The following is a 9,021-nucleotide window of genomic DNA, read 5'->3' as shown; positions in this document are numbered from 1 at the left end:
AACAAAGTATTTTCAGTTGTTTGAGAGGGTAGCTACAGGTTTTAATTGGCCTAAGGAGTATTGGCCAGTACTCCTTCAAACTGATCTCACCGGTAAAGCTCAAGTAACTTAGGCATCTTTGCCTCAGGATCAGTCTGATAATTATGATGTAGTTAAGAGCTTGATTCTTAAGGCCTATGAGCTTGTTCCTGAAGCTTATAGAGTAAAATTTAGGACAACTTACAAGCAAGATAAGCAATCCCATGTTGAGTATGCAAAAATCAAAGAAGATTTGTTAGAGCAGTGGTTAAATTCTAAGAATGTGGATTCTGATTTTGGTAAATTTAAGCAGATGATTTTGCTGGAGGATTTCAAAAGGTGTATTAGTAAAGATGTAAGCCTATATCTTGATGAGAAAAGAATAGATAATTTGTTTGATGCTGCAGTTTTAGCTGATGAGTATGTTCTCACTCACAAGAGATATTCTAGAGAAAAAGGGAAAGCTGAGAGTAAGTACGTTGCCTCTACTCAGAGTACAGGTAACAGGAAAGAGAATAAGGATGATGTTTCTCAGGAAGTAAATACCAGCTTCACCTCTAGATTTCAGAAAAGTAAATGTACTTATTGTAGTAAGCTTGGTCATACTATGGAGAGATGTTTCAGGAGACAGCGTGATGTGAACAAAAAGGAGTCTTTAAATATTCAGTCAATTGGTCTAGTGTCCACTCTTGAGAGTTCCCAGAATTCTTTAACTGAGTTAACTGAACCTGCTTTGAGGGGTAACTTAAATTCTCATGATGGAGCTCCTCTTTTGAGCAGTAACGTGGGTGACACTCTCAAGAGTTCATGTGCTAATTTCCTGTCTGATGGTTTTGTCAGTCCTCTGGACAGTAATGACAGGAAATCAGTTAAAATATATCGTGATACAGGTGCTTGCCAATCCCTTATGCTGACCAGTGTTCTAGGCTCTAATGTTAATTCCTCTGATGAAACTGTAATCTTACAAGGTGTAGGAAATAATTACTTCTCTGTCCCTCTGTGCAGAGTGAATTTAGAGTCTGGTTTTGTTAATGGTTCCGTTATGGTTGGGTTGGTTGAGACACTCCCAATGTCAGGTGTAACTTTCTTACTTGGAAATGATATTGGTGGAAGTCAAGTGTGTCCAGCTCCTCAGTTGTCTAGTGAGCCAGTGGCTGTGTCCCAGGATTGTGGTGTCCCTGATGTGTTCCCTGCATGTGCTGTCACTAGGGCTAAGTCTAAAGTTACTGGTGATTTAGAGGATAATGATGATGATGATGTTATCCTAGCTGACACTTTTCTTGCTAATTTGGACCACTCACCAGATGAGGCAGTACCCCGTAGTGTTGATAATTTGTCTCGTCAAGAGTTGGTTGAGTTGCAGGTTGCTGACCCTGAGTTGAAAGGTCTAGCTAACTCTGCTTACAGTGAAGAAGAGTCAGCCGGTGCTTCTACTTGTTATTATGTAAAGTCAGGAGTACTTATGAGGAAGTGGAGACCCCCAACAGCATCAGCCGACTGTGAATGGGAGGTTGTACATCAAGTTGTCATCCCTCGTGTTTGTAGGCAGGATATCATTCGAGTGGCTCATGATTCCAGTTTGGCAGGACACCTTGGAGTGAGGAAGACTGTGGCACGCATTTTGAAACACTTCTACTGGCCAGGTATCTTCAGGGATGTTTCCTGGTATTGTAAGTCTTGTCACACCTGTCAAGTTGTGGGAAAGTGTAATCAGACCGAAAGGTTGCACCTCTAGTTCCCATTCCTCCTTTTGAGGCGCCTTTCACCCGTGTGTTGGTGGATATTGTGGGCCCTCTTCCTAAGACTTCTTCAGGATTTTCTTATGTGTTGACCATGATTGATATGGCTACTCGTTATCCTGAAGCCATTCCACTTAGAAACATCTCAGCAAAGAACGTGGTTAAGGAAATGCTAGGGTTCTTCACAAAGTTTGGTCTGCCCAAGGAGGTACAGTCCGACCGGGGAAGTAATTTCATGTCAAACGTTTTCAAGCAGTCTCTGAAAGAGTTGGGCATCACCCAGATCACGTCTTCAGCTTACCATCCCCAGACCCAAGGAGCGTTGGAGAGATATCATCAAACACTCAAATCGATGCTCAAGAAATACTGTTTGGAACATCAGAAAGACTGGGATAAAGGTCTTCCATTCGTTGTGTTTGCCGCAAGAGAATCTCCAAATGAATCACTGGGCTTCTCACCTTTTGAACTACTGTTTGGCCATGAAGTAAGAGGACCCCTTAAGTTACTCAAGGAATGCTGGCTGTCGGAGGAAGATGACGTCATCCTGCTGGAGTATGTGATGAAGTTCAAAGAACGGCTGTCCACTGCTTTACAGCTGGCGAGAGAGAATTTAGGAGCTGCTCAGGAGAAGATGAAGACTTGGTATGACAAGAAGTCCAGGTTACGCCACTTTCAGCCAGGAGATCAGGTTTTGATTCTGCTACCAGTTCATGGGCAACCTCTTCAAGCCAAGTTTAGTGGCCCTTATTTCGTGGAGAAGAAACTCAGTGATGTCAACTATGTCATCGCCACACCAGATCGTAGAAAGAGCAAGCAACTATGTCACATCAACATGCTAAAATTATATCACAGGCGGGACGAAAATAATCCAGTCTGCACTGTAGCTGTTCCACCCGAGTCTGCAAGTGAAGCTCTCCCATGCAGTATGAGCCTGAGTGATAGTTTGGGGAAGAATCCTGATATCATGAATGATCTCCAGACTAAGCTTTCTCATCTACCACCCAAGGAAAGGCAGGAGTTTTCGGCATTACTGCAGGAGTACCCGCAAGTGTTCCGTGCCACTCCAGGAAGAACCACTGTGTTAATGCATGATGTCGATGTTGGAGACGCAAAGCCAATTAAATTGCCCCCTTACCGTGTGAACCCAGTGAAAGTTCCTCTCATCCAGAAGGAGCTTGGCTACCTGTTGGACCACAAGATGATTGAGCCCTGTCAGAGCGAGTGGAGTTCTCCTGTCACTCTAGTCCCTAAGCCAGGTGGGTCACAGAGGCTTTGCATCGACTACAGACGTGTTAATCAGATAACCAAAACAGACACTTACCCTCTCCCTCGTGTGGAAGATTGCATAGACAAGATCGGAAAGGCTAGGTACATAAGTAACTTTGATTTGTTAAAGGGATACTGGCAAGTACCTATGACTGAACGTGCTAGGGAGATCTCATGTTTTGTAACACTAGGAAAGGCTTTTGCATGTTCAGTAATGCCGTATGGTATGAAGAATGCACCAGCCACATTTCAGAAGCTCATGAATGTTGTAACAGAGGGTTTGGCAGGGTGTGTTGTTTATATTGATGATGTATTAATCTTCAGTAACAACTGGAAAGATCACCTATGCCATGTCAGTAAATTTCTTGACCGTTTAGTTCATGCTAATCTTGTAGCTAATTTATCAAAGTGTGAGTTTGGTCAAGCTAAAGTTCAGTACCTTGGGTATGTAATTGGTGATGGACATGTTGCACCACCAGGAGCTAAGGTTCAGGTTATAAGTGATCTTCCCAGACCTAAAAGTAGGAAAGAGCTACAAAGATTTTTGGGAATGGTAGGTTATTACAGGAGATTTGTTCTTAACTTTTCTATTCTTGTATCACCACTTACAGACCTACTGAAAAAGGGAGTTGAATTTGTCTGGACCGATAACTGTGAATCCTCTTTCAACAAACTTAAAGCTATTCTATTAAGTCAGCCAGTGCTCGCTACTCCAAATTTTGCTAAGCCTTTTAAGATGGCTGTTGATGCAAGTGATACAGGAGCTGGGGCTGTTTTGCTGCAAGAGGATGATCAGGGTATTGAACATCCTGTATCTTATTACAGTAAGAAGTTCACTCCACCTCAAAAGAACTACTCAACTATTGAGAAAGAGCTTTTGGCCTTGATTTTGGGTTTACAGCATTTTTCATTTTATTTGTGTTCTGGTTTTGACCACATAGTCATTTATACCGATCATAACCCACTGAAATTCCTTAGTAAGTTTAAAGATAAAAATCAGAGATTGACAAGCAAGATGGAGTCTACTTCTTCAGGAGTATTCATTAGACATACAACATGTCAAGGGGAAAGAAAATGTTATTGCAGATTGCTTATCCAGACTTTAGACAGATTGTTTTAGAGTAATAAGAAATTTCCTTTGTAAATTTCTTTTTTCTTTGTGGGGAGGTGTTACATAGCCTATGATTTCATCATCCTTTGTGTAATTTTAACGCACAGTTGCTGCATGTTTGATCACGAGCGTGTTCTGCCTCAGTCCCCCCCTTCTACCGTTATAGTAGAGTAAGTCGTTCTCTCTGTTATACTTTGCGGGATTTTCAGCTCTCTGTCCCCATCGCTTCATTTGCGCGTCCCTCTTACAAGTTGTATCAGGCTCTGCTGGCCCCTATATAATGAGCTCAATCTCTGCATCATTGCCATAGATCTGCTCCTCATTTTGTTCACATCTCTGTCCTCCCCTGTACAGATATTATTATTATTGTGAGTGCTCAAGAAATCTCCAACCATCTAGCAGCTGTGTGTAATTTGAGTATAACTGTTGTTGCATTTTTTCTTGTACTGTATAGCATAAGTTTAATTTGTAGGCCTAGTGAAGTTTTTGTAATTCATGTAGTGTTCTTTGTGTCAGTCATTTTTGATAATAGTTTGTATCTGTAATAATTTATCCTGCATTCACTGAGTATTATCTGGTATCTCATTTTATCAGGGCTGACTTAGATAAATTTACTCTTGCTAATTTCGTGTTAATAGAGGCTATTGCAGTTAACCATATGTTTAACCTGTTTTTGCCATTACATTATCCTTATGAGTCCTGAATGTTTTGTTGTTAATTTAAGCATTAAACTTTAACTTGTAATTTTACCTAACTCTTTTGTTTTGAACCTGGAACTTTACGGGACAGTAGTGACTCTTCGTATTCTCACTTAAAGTGTACATTATCTTTCTCTGTTTCGTAACAATATATATATATATATATATATATATATATATATATATATATATATATATATATATATATATATATATATATATATATATATATATTCATTCGATGGAAAACAGAGTTACTGAAATAGATGAGTGGATTGGAAACGGTGAGTCAGGGAATGTAGGTCTGGATGAAATGTTATTCTAATGTATGGAAGGAGTAGTTAAGTAGTGACTATGAGAAAGAGGAAAAAATATCTATCTTCCTAGGCCGCTTCCCCCAAAGATAGGGAGATAACCGAGACGGGAAGACACACTCGCAATATACTCATCCAGACACACACACACACACACACACACACACACACACACACGTTTATTAGTATCTTACTCCCAAGGGGAGAATGGACAGATCCTCACCGCACAACACCGCACGAGGGTCATCTGCGCAGTCCATTAGCGACATCCGCAGCAGGGTCCGACTGCAGAGCTGGTTTACCCCTGCCACATCATAATGGACCCATCCATTAAGAAATTAAATATATAATGAAGGAACAGTTTAGCAAAAAAGTGTGGAAGGGAGTACAGTAAGCAAATGAACATGGATAAACAGGGTTGGATGAAAGTACTGTAGAGATGGAATTTGGGAAAAGAGGCGACGGTAGGCTATGCAGCAGACTGTGGTATTAATAACACTATATCAAGTAACTTAAGGAATCAGTGTACACTTTCTGAAGAGAAGATTATAAAGTAGTAATGTAAGTATCGGAGGAGTAACCTTATTGAGTTAACCTGGAAATTTATAGCAGTAACTGACAGATCAGCTGGCAGCTGTATATGGAAAGAATATAGTCATATATAGGAACTAAGTGAACAGCTGTGACTGTACACAATTCTGATCACCTAGATTTCTCAACATGGTCTGCTGGTAATGGCTGGATGATAGATGCGGAAAGAAATAGATGAACATACTGGAGAAGCACTGCATCCCTCTTGTGCTGGTGCTACAGTGGATGTCACCATTCCACCAGCTTTATATATAGACATCAATTTCAGTGCTAAAAATAATTCTGTAATATCTCTATTTGTACCGTACATCTTGCAACATAGATTTTGAAACACAGGATGTTCTACTACATATGTAGAGGTGCACAGACCTAGAATATACCTTTGTATGGCTTCTGATTGGTGACCAGGCAAAAAAAAAAAAAAAAAAAAAAAAACTTTCCATGGAAAAATTACACAATAATTCATTCACCCCTCCCGCAAAAATTCGAATCTGGATATCTTCAACAATTACATCATTAAAATGCAGTAAAAGCATAAGGAGGCTATATTATAATTTATGTGGAATATTTACAGTACAGGGAATCTTACTTGGAACTGCATCCTTTTATGTGTTCTAGCTTCACCGTTTACTAGTTCTAACATATATGCACAATTCATATGAAAATATAAAAGTTTAATAGGAGTTAGTAATGTGTCTGGTATATCAAACAGAAGAAACACAAATTTTCGCGCTGTTAGGCTCACTGTAGTGTACTTTCGGCCAGTCTAGCGACCGTCGCGGCATTCAAACGCCTGAATTGGGTTTCGCCAAGAATGACGGTCGAGATTTTAAACAGTTCAGATGACTGGCGCTCAGGCAGGAAAGTCTGACGAATGAATCGCAGCTCGACTCCCTGAACTCGCAGTTTTTATGGTTTGGCCCAAAACATCTCTGCTAATATCGCCACATTAGTCCTGTATGTGAAAGCCTGCCATGCATTCAACATGAAATGTGAATACTGGTGCCCATGTTGTGTCACGGGGAGTAGCGTGGCGTCATGTGCTGGGTAGTGAACATTATAACCAAACAGCCTTCTGTCGTGCTCCTCTTAACTAGGTGGAGAGACACAAATGCTGTATCAGTCTGAGAACCAAACCTCCGCATTTTTCTCCGCGCCTTGCTGTGACGAGACGCTGTCTGAAACAAAGGGATAGTAGTTCACTGCACGGGATGACCTTGCAGGGGAGCTTACTTGCCTGCGATTGATGGGCCTACTCGACTGGGCAAACAGGTTACCCAGCATCAAATATATCTTTCAAAGAATAGTGTCTGAATCAAATAATATATCTTTTTGTGGCTACCGCCACTTTTTTCTACTGGGTTAGGACCTTGGATATGAATGGGCCCTAAAAACTATAGTCCACTTAGTTACCGGTACTACAAGTTACTATATTCAGCCCAAGGGACACACCTCACACCAAATCGGCTACGGTATATTACCATTGTGAGTACTTGCCCCCATTGTACAACGAAGAATAATGCATTACATTCATGCCATCGCCAGACCATACAGTTCATCTAAGGAAAGCTCCCTTGTCTGGAGGAGTTAGAAAGAGCCTTCATTAATTCCTTCAGTACAATGATGCCCAATTATGTCTTTATATTAAATTCTTGGTGATGTAACTGGCTAGGATTCAGTTACATAAACCCCTTAATTACGATGACACGATTAATTGTTGCTGCTGCCAAACGATGTAATTCAACTCGAGAAGCATCCCTTGTTGTGAAGGGTAACTATAAACAAACGTGAAACTATATATAAGTTGTCGTCTTCTCATCTTACCTTCTAATACTCGCTACTCGTAGGCAACACGATGCAGAACTCTCTCTCTCTCTCTCTCTCTCTCTCTCTCTCTCTCTCCAGTATTATCCCGTATTATCAAGTTATCTTTCTCATAAAATGAAATTCTCTCTCTCTCTCTCTCTCTCTCTCTCTCTCTCTCTCTCTCTCCCTCCATTCCTCTGTTCCCCTGTTCAGTATTCTCTTGATGCATTCCTTTCTTCATTCCATTCACTTCCCCCTCACCTTTCAGTTTCCGTCGTTTCTCTCATCTCTTCCATTCTCGATATTTACCATTGTTTTACCTCGCATGCTTTCCCTTGTACATCGCTTTCTTTCTTTTACATATCCTTCCCTTTCCGTTATTTCTGCCTTTATTCCATTCCTCTTACTTTCGCCCTTATCCCTTTTCTCTGCCTCTTTCCTTTCCTCTTTTGTATATTTTTTTCTCCATGCTTTATCCCTCTAACTTCTTCTCATCTCTCTCCCTTTCTCCTTCCGCCCCTCCTTTGTCTTTCATCTCTTCTTCTCTACCTCCTTCCCTTCTCCCGTCAACATCCATTTCTCTCTCCTGCTTATTTTTACCTCCCTTTCATTTTTATGCATTCTTCTTTCATTCTCTCTCTCTCTCTCTCTCTCTCTCTCTCTCTCTCTCCCTCTGTGTGTGTGTGTGTGTGTGTGTGTGTGTGTGTGTGTGTGTGTAACCAACATCATGAGACTCCAGGCTGTAATGCAGTGCTTGGCGTTTATGTCACAAGTACGATCACCAGACGGATTTATTCACATCTGGACACACTTTGGAACAGGAGGATCTATTCAGCTTTTATGAACCTATTATGACGCCCGTCTGTCCAAAGATCAGTAAGATAATCTGGCAAAACAAGAATTAAATATAAACACACATCATTGTAGTGAAGCGATGGATAATCCCCTAAATTATGAAGGTAAAGGTGAGGGTATACGCCATGAGGCGCTTAGCAGCAGTGCTCACCTCCGTAGCTTATACCTTTGAACCTATGGCAGGCTCATCACCCAATATCCTGGGACACAAGGCCACTGCATCATACAGGTTCACTTCCCTCCCCTAGATGTGTCCGCGAATACCAGTTATACCTGCCCATCATTAAAGGGTAGATGGACTCCTGAGTCCTGTGACGCCAACTGCCGGGATCAGAATTCGAACCCTGGCCATAAAGAGCCAGCATCGCTGCAGTCAGCGATGTGAATAACTCACACACGCGGATGTACGAATCGCAATTTGCTTTAGTAATACACAAAGAATATTGTATTTTGTATTGGGTCTTATTGACTTCCAAAGATTTTATTTAGCTTGGGAGATAAATTCATACGCGAAGGAAACAAGACAAGAGAGAGAAAAACTAAAGATAAGAAAATACTGTAATGGAAAAGAGAGTAAAGTAAATAGACAAAGACAACGAAACAGACAATAATACAGGAAGACC

Source organism: Coenobita brevimanus, chromosome 60, assembly GCF_032717465.1.
Source record: "Coenobita brevimanus isolate Jiangsu-jjx chromosome 60, ASM3271746v2, whole genome shotgun sequence".
NCBI lineage: Eukaryota > Metazoa > Arthropoda > Malacostraca > Decapoda > Coenobitidae > Coenobita > Coenobita brevimanus.
Note: the sequence above shows the minus strand (reverse complement) of the source record.